The sequence below is a fragment of the Pristiophorus japonicus genome, chromosome 3 (assembly GCF_044704955.1).
Source record: "Pristiophorus japonicus isolate sPriJap1 chromosome 3, sPriJap1.hap1, whole genome shotgun sequence".
Lineage (NCBI taxonomy): Eukaryota > Metazoa > Chordata > Chondrichthyes > Pristiophoridae > Pristiophorus > Pristiophorus japonicus.
Window position 1 is genome coordinate 57,444,177 of NC_091979.1, and position 13,527 is coordinate 57,457,703.

The window sequence follows — 13,527 nt, forward strand, 5'->3', positions numbered from 1 at the left end:
AGTTGCTAATCCATGTGCTTTTTTTACTAGGCCAGAGTGAACTGAGCATGCTCCTGCCAACCTATCTGATAATACATGACAATGATAGTCATTGCCTGGCACTTGTGTGGCACAGATGTTACTTGCCACTTATCAGCCCAAGCCTGAATAAGAACATAAGAACAGAAGAAATAGGAATAGAAGTAGGCCATACGGCCCCTCGGGCCTGCTCCGCCATTCAATAAGATCATGGCTGATCTGATCATGGATTCAGCTCCACTTCCCTGCCTGCTCCCCATAACCCCATATCCCCTGTCTATTTCTGTCTTAAATTTATTCAATGCCCCAGCTTCCACAGCTCTCTGAGGCAGCGAATTCCACAGATTTACAACCCACTGAGAGAAGAAATTTCTCCTCATCTCAGTTTTAAATGGGCGGCCCCTTATTCTAAAATCATGCCCTCTAATGCTAGTCTCCCCCATCAGTGGAAACATCCTCTCTGCATCCACCTTGCCAAGCCCCCTCATAGGCCAAATGGCCTACTCCTGCACCTATTTTTCTATAATCTTATAAGTTTCGATAAGATCACCTCTCATTCTTCTGAATTCCAATGAGTAGAGGCCCAATCTACTCAACCTTTCTACAGAAGTCAACCCCCTCATCTCTGGAATCAGCCTAGTGAACCTTCTCTGAACTGCCTCCAAAGCAAATATATCCTTTCGTAAATATGAAAAACAAAACTGCATGCAAGGATGTCAGCCAGGTCTTGCTGCATGTGGGCTTGGACTGCTTAATTATCTGAGAAGTTGCGAATGGAAATAAACACTGTGCAATCATCAATGAACATCCCCACTTCTGACTTTAGGATGGAAGGAAGGTAATTGATGAAGCATCTGAAGATGGATGGGGCCACTGCCCTGAGGAACTCCTGCAGTGATCTCCTGGGGCTATGATAATTGACCTCCAACCACCACAGCCATCTTCCTTTGTGTTAGTTATGACTCCAGCCAGTGGAGGGTTTTCCCCCTGATTCACATTGACTTTAATTAGATTAGGGATCCTTGATGCCACACTCAGTCAAATGTTGCCATGATTTCAAGGGCAGTCACTCTTACCTCACCTCTGAAATTTAGGTCTTTTGTCCATGTTTGGACCAAGGCTGTAACGAGTTCTGGAGCCGCGAGGTCCTGGCGGAACCCATCTAGCAGTGGATTTAGATCTGCTGCAAAAGTAAGTATCCCAAACAATGTGCCATTTGTTGATTCTGGAGACTATGTTGTTTTCGGTCTTCTGCACCACCATTTTTACTCTAATTTGCAGCAAAAATATGACAAGTGGTTGCGCACTTCTCCACACACAAATTTGTCTGGCAAGATACCTTATCAGTCAAAAAATGTTGCTTTAAGATACTCATCTGAGAAACAATCTTGCATAGGGACATTGACAGACAGATAACAGATGAATGGCAGACAGGTGCCATAGTAACATAAATCACTTCACGTCTGTAGGAAGGGGAGTATAGGAACATTGTTTTTATTGTACGCACACATTCCACAGTAATACTTCATTTTTTATCAAGCATTCAAATGAACGTGTATGTCATTTCACAGATGTGTTATTGTTGACAGTTCAGTGTTTTGTACGTTTCACTGCATTGTTAGTACAATTACAATGCAGTACATTGAATGAACCGTCATTAGCAATCGGGGCAATATTGAATGCGCCATACATTTTTGGTCGATCTTCTTTCAGAAATTGAACGATAATTCTCTAAATTCAATATTGCTCATTTAATGCTCTGCTTGAATTCAAATAGCCATTGTTGCATTGCATTAAAGAAGCAAAATCTCACATTTCTGCATTTTCTTCCCATTGTCCATCTCAGAACTATATGCTGCAAATTATGAACATTTTATGATCTGCAAATGCTACAACAGCTTTTATAAGCATGTTGATATCGTAAATGTGAGTAATTTGAAGCAATAATGCAATTATTAGCAACCTTATGTTTTCTCAGATGTTTCCTTTGGGGTTTTGACATTGAAATATTTAAGATAGATTGAGAACAGCTGTTGTTGTGCAGAGCACATATAATGCATGTGTTTGGTATCAAAGCTTTCCCAAAATTTTAGCTTCATTGTTAATAAAATCTGGAATTTTTCATTTAAATTAAACCCATTCGTCCCCCGTTTCCACCCCACCCCACCCCAGGATGTTTCTTTATAGAGAGTGAACAGAAAGAGATGTGTACACTCTCAATTTGTGCTGCAGTACATTGTTTAAATTTTTGGGTGCTTTTTCAATGGACTGTTTTGATCAGAGGCTTGCTGGAGGATAACAATGACGTGGTAGCTTCTAACAGCTTTTCACTTGGATTCAGTCCATGTTTAGCTGACAGCCTGACCAACTTATGGGTGAGAGCAGGAACTAGTGCCAAGTGTATCATTAGATACTAATTCATTTACAATCAGGAGAGCAGCCATTGATGGCAACTTCTTAACAACAATATGTTATGGGTGGAATCTCTCCTAGCTTGACTTAGAAGTCTCCAAGTTTGCACGATAAACTGAGTTTTGTGCATGGTTGCAGTCAAAAAAGGCAAAACTACTGAACTGTATTAGCAGAGAGACAACATATATAATCAAAAGAGATGGCAATTTAATGACCCACTGAATGGGGAATCCACTGTGTGTGCCCACTTAGTTTAGAAAAGCAAAAATCCAGTGAACTAGGAGAGCTTTAAAAAACTAAGTAGGATTACAAAGAAAGTAACAAGAAATGCAAAAATGGAGCATGAAAAATCTTCCAAGGGATTGCAATGTTAACAGTAACAGTAGGTGGGAGGAGGTTCCTGTGTAGGATAAATACTACAAGCTGAATGGTCTATTTCTGTGCTGTATTATTCGATGTAAATGTTTTTAGAAATACATTAAGAGAAAAAGAGTGGTAAGGGGGAACGTGGGCCCAATAAAGACAGCGGCAGATGAGACTATAAGGGTAAGTAAGCAAATGGCAGACTTGTTCATTTACACTGTAGAGAAAGAGGACAAAATAGCAATGGTAGAAAGGTACCTAAAAATAATTCAAGGGAACTTACTGGCTTTAATATCAGTAAAATGTATAGTAATGTATATCTGCATTGGAATTCTCTGCCCCAAAGTGCTGTGGATGCTTAGTCATTGAGTATATTCGAGGCTCGAGGGGCCAAATGGCCTACTTCTGCTCCAATCTCTTATATTCCAGGCTGAGATAGATAGATTTTTGGATATTAAGGGAATTGAGGGATATGGGCATAGGGCAGGAAAGTGGAGTTGAGCTTGAAGAACAGCCATAATTTTATTGAATGGCGAAGCAGGTTCGAGGGGCCGTAAGGCCGACTCCTGCTCTTAATTCTTATGTACAGTGATGAAGAAAGTAATGGGCCTTAACAGAGAAAAATCTGCCAGACCTAATGGCTTCTACCCTAGGGTATTAACTCAAACAGGTGGAGAAATTGTTGATGTGTTAGTCACAATTTTTCAAACCTCTCTAGATTCTGGTATTGAGCCATTGGATTGAAAAATTTGCAAATGTAACTCCATTATTTAAGAAAGGAGGGAGAAAGAAACCAGAAAACTACTGATCTGTCAGTTTAGTGTCATTTGTAGGGAAGTTATTACAATCTCCTATCAGGGATTGATAGACTGAGCAATTGAACAAGTATGAGCTAATTACAGAAAGTTAATATGGATTTGTGAAGTGTAGATCAAGTTTGAGTCATGTAGTTAAATATTTTGATGAAGTCAAAACATGGTGGACAGGGGATTGCCTATGGATGTTGTCTATAAGGATTTCCGGAAGGCACTTGATAAGGTTCTGTACAAGAGATTATTAATTAAAATAAAAACGTACAGATATATGATAAATGAGCAGTTAATCTGTTTTTGTTGATATTAATTGAGGGGTAAATGTTGGTCATGGCACCAAAAGATTTCTTCCCTGCTCTTCTCCAAATAGTGCCACCCGAGTAGGCAGAGAGACCTTGGTTTAACATCTCATCTGAATGATGGCATCTCCAACAATGCCATTGTCCTTCAATAATGCACGTAATTATCAGCCTAGATTCTGTGCTCAAGAACTGGAGATAGATTTAACCATCATGCAGTCGACCAGTGGAGTGGGCCAAGGGGCTGCCTGATAGTGCCAGCAGAAGGTCCATTCTATTTTGAGTTTGGATCCTCATTGAGCCACCGGTAAGCTTTGGGCACCGAATAGGCGTCCCGTTACTGCTTGCTGACTCCAGGCTGGTGCAATATCGGGTGGTCTGGTTACTTACCATGCTGGTAGGAAGATAGGTCGAGGGAGAGTGCCATTGTGAAGGAGGAGGGAGCACAGGTGGACAGTATTCCATATTATTCATGCCAAGCATGGAGGTGCACTACATCCTGGCCCTATAAAAATAATTTCAACACGTAGATTTTTGGGCCAGCATCTTATCCATACCCAAAATTTACCCCGAATTTCCATAGCTTGGAGCTTTTATTAATTTCCTTTTGTTTGGAAATGTGAGAAATGTCTTTTGGAATCAGGGGGTAAAACTAGCCCTTTGGGGCACATAATTTGTAGTCAGAGGAAAGAGGTGGGAAATTCGGCTGTTTGTTCGAGAACCACCGTCCAGCACTTTCGAGTGCTGTTGGAAGCAGTATCGGGGTGCCATCCATCATCGCCACGCTAACCACATCAGCACAGCGATGATGATGTCAGCGCAACGCGGATGTGCCGCATCACGGTGGTGTGTCGCACATCCCTCCCCTTCACTTAATGGGGAGGGACATGGCGAGGCCTCGTGAGGCCTCCGTGGAGCCCACTAGGCCACCAGGGAGAGATTCGGCCAGGCCAGCGGTCTGGCATCCAAGGGGGATGCCGGGCTGCCTGTTGTCGGGCCCCATAGAATTATAGAAAGGTTATAGCACAGAATGATGCAATTCAGCCTTCGAGCCTGTGCTGGCTCTCTGCAAGAGCACTTCAGTTAGTCTCACTCCCCCGCCCTCTCCCCGTAGCCCTGCAAATTTTATTCCTTTAGGTACTTATCCAATTCCCTTGTGAAAGCCACAATTGAAAGTGCCTCCACCACCCTCTCCAGCAGTGAATTTCAGATCCTAACCACTCGCTGCTTAAAAAAGTGTTTCCTCCTTCTTCTTCCAATCACCTTAAATCTGTGTCCTCTGATTCTCAACCCTTCAGCCAATGGGAACAGTTTCTCTCTATGTATTAGGATTTTGAACACCTCTATCAAATCTCCTCTCAAACTGCTCTGCTCTAAGGTGAACAACACCAGCTTCTCCAGCTTCTCCAGTCTATCCACGTAAAAGTCCAGCTAAAATGCACGATTAACTTACTAAAGTCTTCTTCCTTGATAGAGAATTCAAACAGGCTGCATTTAGACAGACTGTGAAAATTCACAGACCCCCAAGTCAAGGCTGCTACGTGCAGTTCAGCATGTTGCATTAAGTCATCAATCAACTTGACATTTTAGGACTTTGGGTAGTGAGCCAATTAAAAGGTTAAAAGACTATTAATTGAGCCAATAAGGTCAAAGAAGGCGAGTTTGTTTCTGTAAATTGATCCAGGTATAAGTACAGCTATTTTGACCATGTGGTCTCAGAAGGACAAAGACCTGGCTTAAAGCCAAGAGATTGTTACTGCTGTCTGCCAAAATAAAGAAATTAAAACTACAATCGGAGTTCGTATTTCATTGGTAATTAAGAGATCTAACAATTTTGGCATCACGAACACAATCACTGAGGAAAGAAACTGAATTTTGGACATCGGACCTACATACTGAGGTAAGGACTCCTCTTTATAAAAGTCCTCAGTCAAAAGTCTAAATTCGCCTCTCCTTCTACGCGATTCCGAAAGCCTCCGGTTTGCGAACCCTCCGGTTGGTAGTCGGCTCGAGGTCCCATAGATGTCTAAACTTCGGTGGTGTGTTAGTTAATTAATCACCGACCTATTGATCGGCTAGAAAGCCTACGACCTGAGACCCCAGTAAAGAAATTATGGCAGCAGGAGATAAGAGCAAAGAATTGCCTACAACTGTTAAAGGTGGGCAAGCACCACCTGAGGATTTGCTAGATTTAATTCTCGAACAGTTGAAAGAATACATAGAGCAACAATTCAACTTATCGAAAACCTGTATTAAGATCGAACAAAAGTACAGAACCTCCAAAGGACAATGGTCCTTGGACGAGATTAAAAGGGTCTGGGGAAAAACGACCCGTATGAAAAATAAAGAGCGAACTAGATGGTCCCTAGCGGTTATGGGAAAGATCCGAAACCAGAATGAAATTATAATGCGTTCCCAACATGATCGAGAACTGACCAGTACAAAGGACCAATTGCAAGCTGTTTGTGAACAGCTCCGACAGAAAAAACTTGAACTTGAAAAGTCGGAAGCGGAAGTTAAAGATCTTAAAGGTGAAATTAAAGAATGGAAAAAATCATTAGGTCAAGAGACAGTAATAGGAAAAGGAAAATGTATCGGTCAATTCACAGGGTACCCATGTTTGGATAAATTAAAAGTGCAAACCCGAGGACACGACCGAGGAATAGATACGGATTCTGAATCCTCCGACGATATAGGGTCGGAGGATGAAGAATTAGGGGTGCGCTTTGCCCCGTTTAAAAAAAGACGAGTTGTAGTCAAATCAGAAGAGACTGCGGATGAGGGTGGAACCAAAAAAACGAGGAAAAGGGTGTATGCAGAATACTTATTTCATGATCCGGCAGACCCAGAGAAAATTGCTAAATGGTCCAAGGAATTGCCCAATCCAAAGAAAGGGGGAGTAAAAACGTGGGACCAATTGGACCGCTTAAGAAATATATATCAACTTCATCCCTGGGATGGAGTGCAAATTTTGACCATAATGGTGCCAAAAACACGGAAGAAAATTGCACGACAAGGTAGAAGAAGCTTTGGGGCAGGATGAGCAAGAATTAGACGCAGGATGGGAGGCGATTAAACACTGGCTGCAAGCCGACAGTCCAGCGAAGACAGACTGGGGAAAAATTGCAGCCTGCCAACAGAAAGGAACAGAGGAGGTCCTGGAGTATAACGAGCGGTTTAGATGCACATGGCTAGAACATTCGGGTATGAATAGTACGGATGAGGAAATGGATGAACAAGTGTTTGGACCCCTGAAAGCAGCTTTCGTGGCAGGTCTAAAGCCAGAACTGTCCAAAATGCTTAAGTTAGTGTTACCGGACTGGGAAGGTAGAGGGACTACCTTTGCAGCATTGGTGGATCGATGTAACGAATTAGAGCGGGATATGGGAGCTAAAGTCCGAGCTGTACAGGCTATGGGATGGAAATCCCAGGATTCCGATAAACAGTTATTAGGAAAATTACCCGGAAAATGTCATTATTGTGGGAAAGAAGGACACTGGGCCAAGACGTGCAAGGCAAAAGAGAAAGTTCATGGCTGGGGAAGAGGACACAGCCAGGGATACAATTCAGCCAACAAACCAGGCTTGTCACAAGATAATGACCTCATAGAAGCATTTAAGCAACTGACAATACAACAACAGAAGGAGTTACTTGGGATAGCAAAAAACGATTAGAGCCCACCCTGGCCCCCCTCCTCGCACTAATACAACAGAGTGGAGATGGGCTATATATAACTGTGAGGGTGGCGATAAGGATGTGGACTGTCTTTTAGATACAGTGGCGGAATTAACATGCTTACCCCGACAATATGGAGACTTTTTGCCGTTGGATGGTAGGGCACGTACAGCCTATGGAGTTGGGGGCCATAAAATGGAAATTAAAAGGACAACACCAGTACTTATAGGGCTGGGTCCACATGAACTAACTACGCCGGTCTGGATAGGCCCAGTAGATCAACCCCTTTTGGGAATGGACGTTCTAATCCAAGTAGATTCATCGTTGCATTTCGAGGATGGTCGGGTGACATGGTCAATTAGAACTTTGAAGAAAGAAGAATTGAAGGAACACCTTATATGGGCTAAAGATAAGAACGATTGTGGCCTACTCCAGATGGAGCCTGTGTCATTTACCAGGACCAAGCCTCCATGCACTAAGCAGTATCCCATCAGTCCAACTGCCATCGCGGGAATCTTACCGGTTATTCAGCAATTGGAGAAACAAGGGGTGCTTATTAAAACGCATAGCTCCTCCAATAGCCCCGTGTGGCCGGTACAGAAATCAAATGAGACTTGGCGTTTGACTGTCGATTATAGGAAAGCTAACCAGTGTATTGGTCAAAAAGCTCCTTTGGTCGCAGATTTCTCCACCATTTTTAATGCCCTCAAACCGGGACATAAATATTTCTCGGTTATAGATATGGCCAATGGATTTTGGTCGGTGCCTCTGGCACCGGAGGTTCGACAGTGGTTTGCTTTCACGGTCCAAGGACAACAGTATACTTGGACTCGGTTACCACAGGGTTTGCACAACAGCCCTACGGTATTCCACATGGCTTTACAAAGCCATTTGCGAGAATTACCTCCCCTGTCATCCACAGTCATCCAATATGTAGATGATATCTTGCTAGCTTCAAACACGGAAGAACAGCATGAACAAGATTTACGAGCTTTACTGGACCACCTTTGGCTGAAAGGACATAAAGCCAGCATCGACAAAGCACAAATATCCCAAGAAGAGGTTGTATACCTGGGACAAAAGATTTCACAAGGAAAGAGAGAACTTACCCAGGATAGAACTGCAGCCATTCGGGCTGCTAAAAAACCCACCACTATTCAGGAACTAAGGTCTTTTTTGGGATTGTGTAACTTTAACAGAAATTGGATTGACTCCTTCACACAGCTTGCTCAGCCATTGAATGATATTTTAAAGTGGAAACGTGCCTCGAAAGAAGCCATCACCCTCACTAAGGAACAGCAAGAGGCATTCCTGAGTTTGAAAAAGGCTTTGTGTTCGGCAACGCTCTGGGAATCCCCGACAGTGGTAAGCCATTTACCCTGTTTGTCCATGAGAAAGAAGGATATACTGACACAAGAACATGGGGATCGGCAAAGACCTATTGGCTATTATTCGGCAAAACTGGTTGCGGTAGCCCTCGGATGGGGAAGTTGCCTAAGGGCCATGGAAGCTACATGTCGAGCAGTAATGATCACTGCGGGTCTAGTCCTCGACCAAAAGCTGATTATCAAGTGTCCCCACACCGTACACGCTTTGCTGTCTATAAATACAATGTCTCAGGTGACGGCAGCTAGATGGACCCGCTGGACAGCAGTTTTGGAAGCTCCTAATCTCCATATCGTCCGGGCCAGCCCGATTAATCCCGCAACTATGCTTCCGATGTCAGAATCGAGGGAGCAAGATGGGGGAGAATGTGAAGAGCATGACTGCGTGGAGATTTTAAAAGAAACAGAAGAAGCAGCCATAGCAGCAGAGGAGCCTCTGCACAACCCAGACCTCATCCTGTTTACAGATGGTTCCTCCTTTGTTGACAATGGTACCAGAAAAGCAGGATGGGCAGTTACAACCTTATATGAGGTCGTGGCAAAAGAATGTTTACCCTCAGGAACGTCAACATAACAGGCCGAGTTACGGACCCTGTCAGAAGCATGTCGAATAGCAGAAGGACAGACAGCTAATGTCTACACAGATTCGCGTTATGCTTTTGGAGTCGCTCACGACTTTGGTCTGTTATGGCGGAAAAGAGGATTCCTCACTGCTGCTGTTACACCTATCCGAAATGGACAAGAAGTCCGAGACTTACTAGAGGCCATACAATTACCTCAGGAAGAGTCCATCCTGAAGTGTAAGGCCCATACCAAGGAAAATACCACAGAAGCACAGGGAAATGCCCTAGCCGACCAGGCAGCTAAAGATGCCGCTTCACAGGGTGTTCCCCCAGAAGAACCAACACAGATGTGCAGATTGATAGCACTCAGGACTCTGACACGAGACCTTCAAACAATGCAAGGTGAGTGCTCCCGAGAGGAAAAATGGACATTGATTGAGGCAGGAATTAAGCAATGTGAAGATGGTGTCTGGAGACAAAGAGTTACCGACAAGCCAGTCGAGCCACAAGCGCTTATGCCTTTTTTAGCCCAACAGATCCACTCGTGGGGACACTTGGCCTCACAACAGATGATGGCATGGTTCCAGAAAAGCTGGTGGGGTCGAGGATTTAAAAAACATGCCCAGCTGGTAACAGACCGCTGTGTGGTCTGCCAGAAAAATAATTCTGGACCCATCACGGTAATGCCCCAACTGAGGCCCCCTGCCCCTGTCGGACCATTCCAGCATCTGCAGGTTGATTATATATCTCTTCCTTCATGCCAAGGATACATTAACATTCTTGTCATGGTCGACAGATTCTCTAGATGGGTAAAAGCTGTCCCAACTAAAAGAGCCACAGCCAATCACACTGCAAAGGTCTTGTGTAAGGATTACATTCCCCGATGGGGAGTCCTGAGTAGCATTGACTCATATCAGGGAACACACTTCACAGGTGCTGTCTGCCAAGAAGTCTGTAGGTTACTGAACATTACGTGGGATTTGCACTATCCTTATCATCCACAATCATCAGGACAAGTAGAACGAATGAATCGAACTCTGAAACAACGGCTTGCCAAATATCACCAATAGTGCTATGTAGCATTAGGGCAACCCCAAACAGAACTACAGGTCTAAGCCCATTTGAAATTATAACAGGAAGACCCTTGTCGCTGCCAGGAACTATCGATTTACGGAAAGCTGATGTTTACTTAATGAGTGACACTTTGTTATCATACTGTCAGAACTTAACCAATGCTATTAGTTCTGTTTCCCAACAGGTATCGGCAGCTTGGGGTAATCCACCCGAAGGAGGACACGACATCATCCCAGGAGTCTGGGTGTATGTGCAAAAGTTGCATAAAGAACCTTTGGGTGCCAAGTGGGAGGGACCTTATCAAGTGTTATTGACCACCCAGGCAACTGTTAAAGTCCAAGGAAAGAAAGCCTGGATCCAGGCTTCACACGTTAAACGAGCACCCTTAACTGAAGCTGAAATCTAATAAGGACAATTACTTTTTGCCAAAATGTATAAATTTACTGTATTACTGATTGTAGGTATTCTAGGCATTTGCCTACTTCTTACTAGCCGACCTTCTGCACCAAAGGGAAATAGTAGGGTAGCAAGGGAATTACATGTAAATACCTTTTTATATATGTCATACATTTATGCCAAACAAGGTAACATTTCCAGTTGTTGGGTGTGTGCGCATATTCCTATTCACTCAAAGGGAGGGATTCCCTTGAGGCCAGTTCCCTTGAATATCTCGGAAGTGGCTGAGTGGATAATTAATCAAAACAAAACAGGCAAGGCGTTTCAGGATACGGAAAACTGGGCACGTAAATGGAAGTCAGCAGGTTACAATCTGACTACCTTTGAAGGGGGATACCAACCGTGCTACAATAATTCCAAACGGCCCCCATTTTTTGTTATCACTAATACAACGGGAATAGGAAGACCGGGGGAATCAGTCCGTCTGATTAGAAACATCAAAGGAGGCCAAAATATGGGGTATAGTAACTGCTCCCAGAATTATAATATAATCAAGCCACGGAACCGTCCAAACTGGGCTGATGTGGGAATTCTTAACGTAACGGGGATTCTGAATAAAACAGATGGAAAAGCCTGGACAGGCCCCGGAGTGTTGCTGACAAAGAAACAGCTAACATTCATTGCCTATAATGGCACCTATTGAGTGTGTGGCCACAAGGCCTACCCTTGGCTGCCCCAGAATTGGCCTACATTGTGCCTTATATGTGTCATATAAAGTCACTATCGGAACATTTACACCATCCTAAGAGAGCTATCACAGAAACAGAGAGGTTCTTTGCCATTCTGATCCACAGGTATGGGACCGCCAGACTGGCAAAGGAATCCATTAACATGGCATCCATTGTGGAACGGGTAGCCAATGATACCTCAGAGGCCCTAGTTAAAATCAATGCAGAAATGGTAGCAATCCGCACAGTAGCCCTACAGAATAGACTGGCCCTTGATTACATCCTGGCTGAAAAGGGAGGTACTTGCACCCTACTCGGAACTGAGTGTTGCACGTATATCCCAGATAGCTCTGAAGAAATTACCCACTTAGCGGAGCATATCCAAAAGGAGGTAGAAAAACTTAAGCAACCCCCATCATTCACTTTATGGAGTGGAGCCACTGAATGGCTAGGTTCAATAGGAACTTCATTGGTGGAAGGTTTAATTCTATTTGTTGCAATTGTTTTACTTTTATATTGTTTGTTTATGTTGATTAAATGTTGTTGCAACCAGGCGGTTGTAGCTGCTATCCCGCATGTGAGACATCTTGCAGGGGTATGTTATGCTTAAGGGAAGGTTGTTTACTGCTTGAACTAAGATATTGATTTGGATTAAATTGGAATAGGTTAATTAACCTACTAAAACCAGACTTCCATTGTGGCCACGATGGAACTCGGGTTGGTGTAAATTTGTGTGGAAGCTACTAGTCCGGACATATGGCGAAACACATCAACAAATTTTAGAAGGAAACTCTATTAACATGTATGAAATTATTTTGTAGAATGTTTAACCAGTGATACCTGATGTTTTATGATTCAGTTTGTGAAAGAATCAAAGGGGGATTGATAGAGAATTCAAACAGGCTGCATTTAGACAGACTGTGAAAATTCACAGACACCCAAGTCAAGGCTGCTACGTGCAGTTCAGCATGTTGCATTAAGTCATCAATCAACTTGACATTTTAGGACTTTGGGTAGCGAGCCAATTAAAAGGTTAAAAGACTATTAATTGAGCCAATAAGGTCAAAGAAGGCGAGTTCTTTTCTGTAAATTGATCCAGGTATAAGTACAGCCATTTTGACCATGTGGTCTCAGAAGGACAAAGACCTAGCTTAAAGCCAAGAGCTTGTTACTGCTGTCTGCCAAAATAAAGAAATTAAAACTACAATCGGAGTTCGTATTTCATTGGAAATTAAGAGATCTAACATGCCTCAAAGAAGTCGAGGCAGTAGGTCAGGGGGAATCTTCCCAATCTCAATCCATTTGTGTATCATGTAGTGATAGCAAGTGTAGTCCCAGCAATGAGAATTGAGTAAGGGAAAGATAGTAATAAATATTGGGTGGCTGAAACACAATTCCAAATTTGTCCTCACTAATCCCTTCTACTGATTCCTTAGCTGAAAATGAAGAGAGACCTCTCATTGTGTGTGTGGTGTCCCTGTATCTTGCTACTGAATCACACGAGACATGTACTGCAGACACAGTCACTGCGTGACCATTCTTTATTCCCAGGACCAAGAAGTGATGACCTTGCGTGGGACCTCCCTTTAAATACCTGAGTGCCCAGGTGAGGAGTGTGTCCCACAAGTTCACCCCCTGTGGTCAAGGTGTGCATTTCCAAGACATATATACAGTGTACAGTGTGGTTGCATGAAGGTTACATTTACATGAAGGTTACAGTTGTATGAAGGTTGCATAGATTACATTACCTCCCCCCTCATGTCTTTTTGTGTCAAAGATTGAGTTTTTCAGGTGGTCGACGC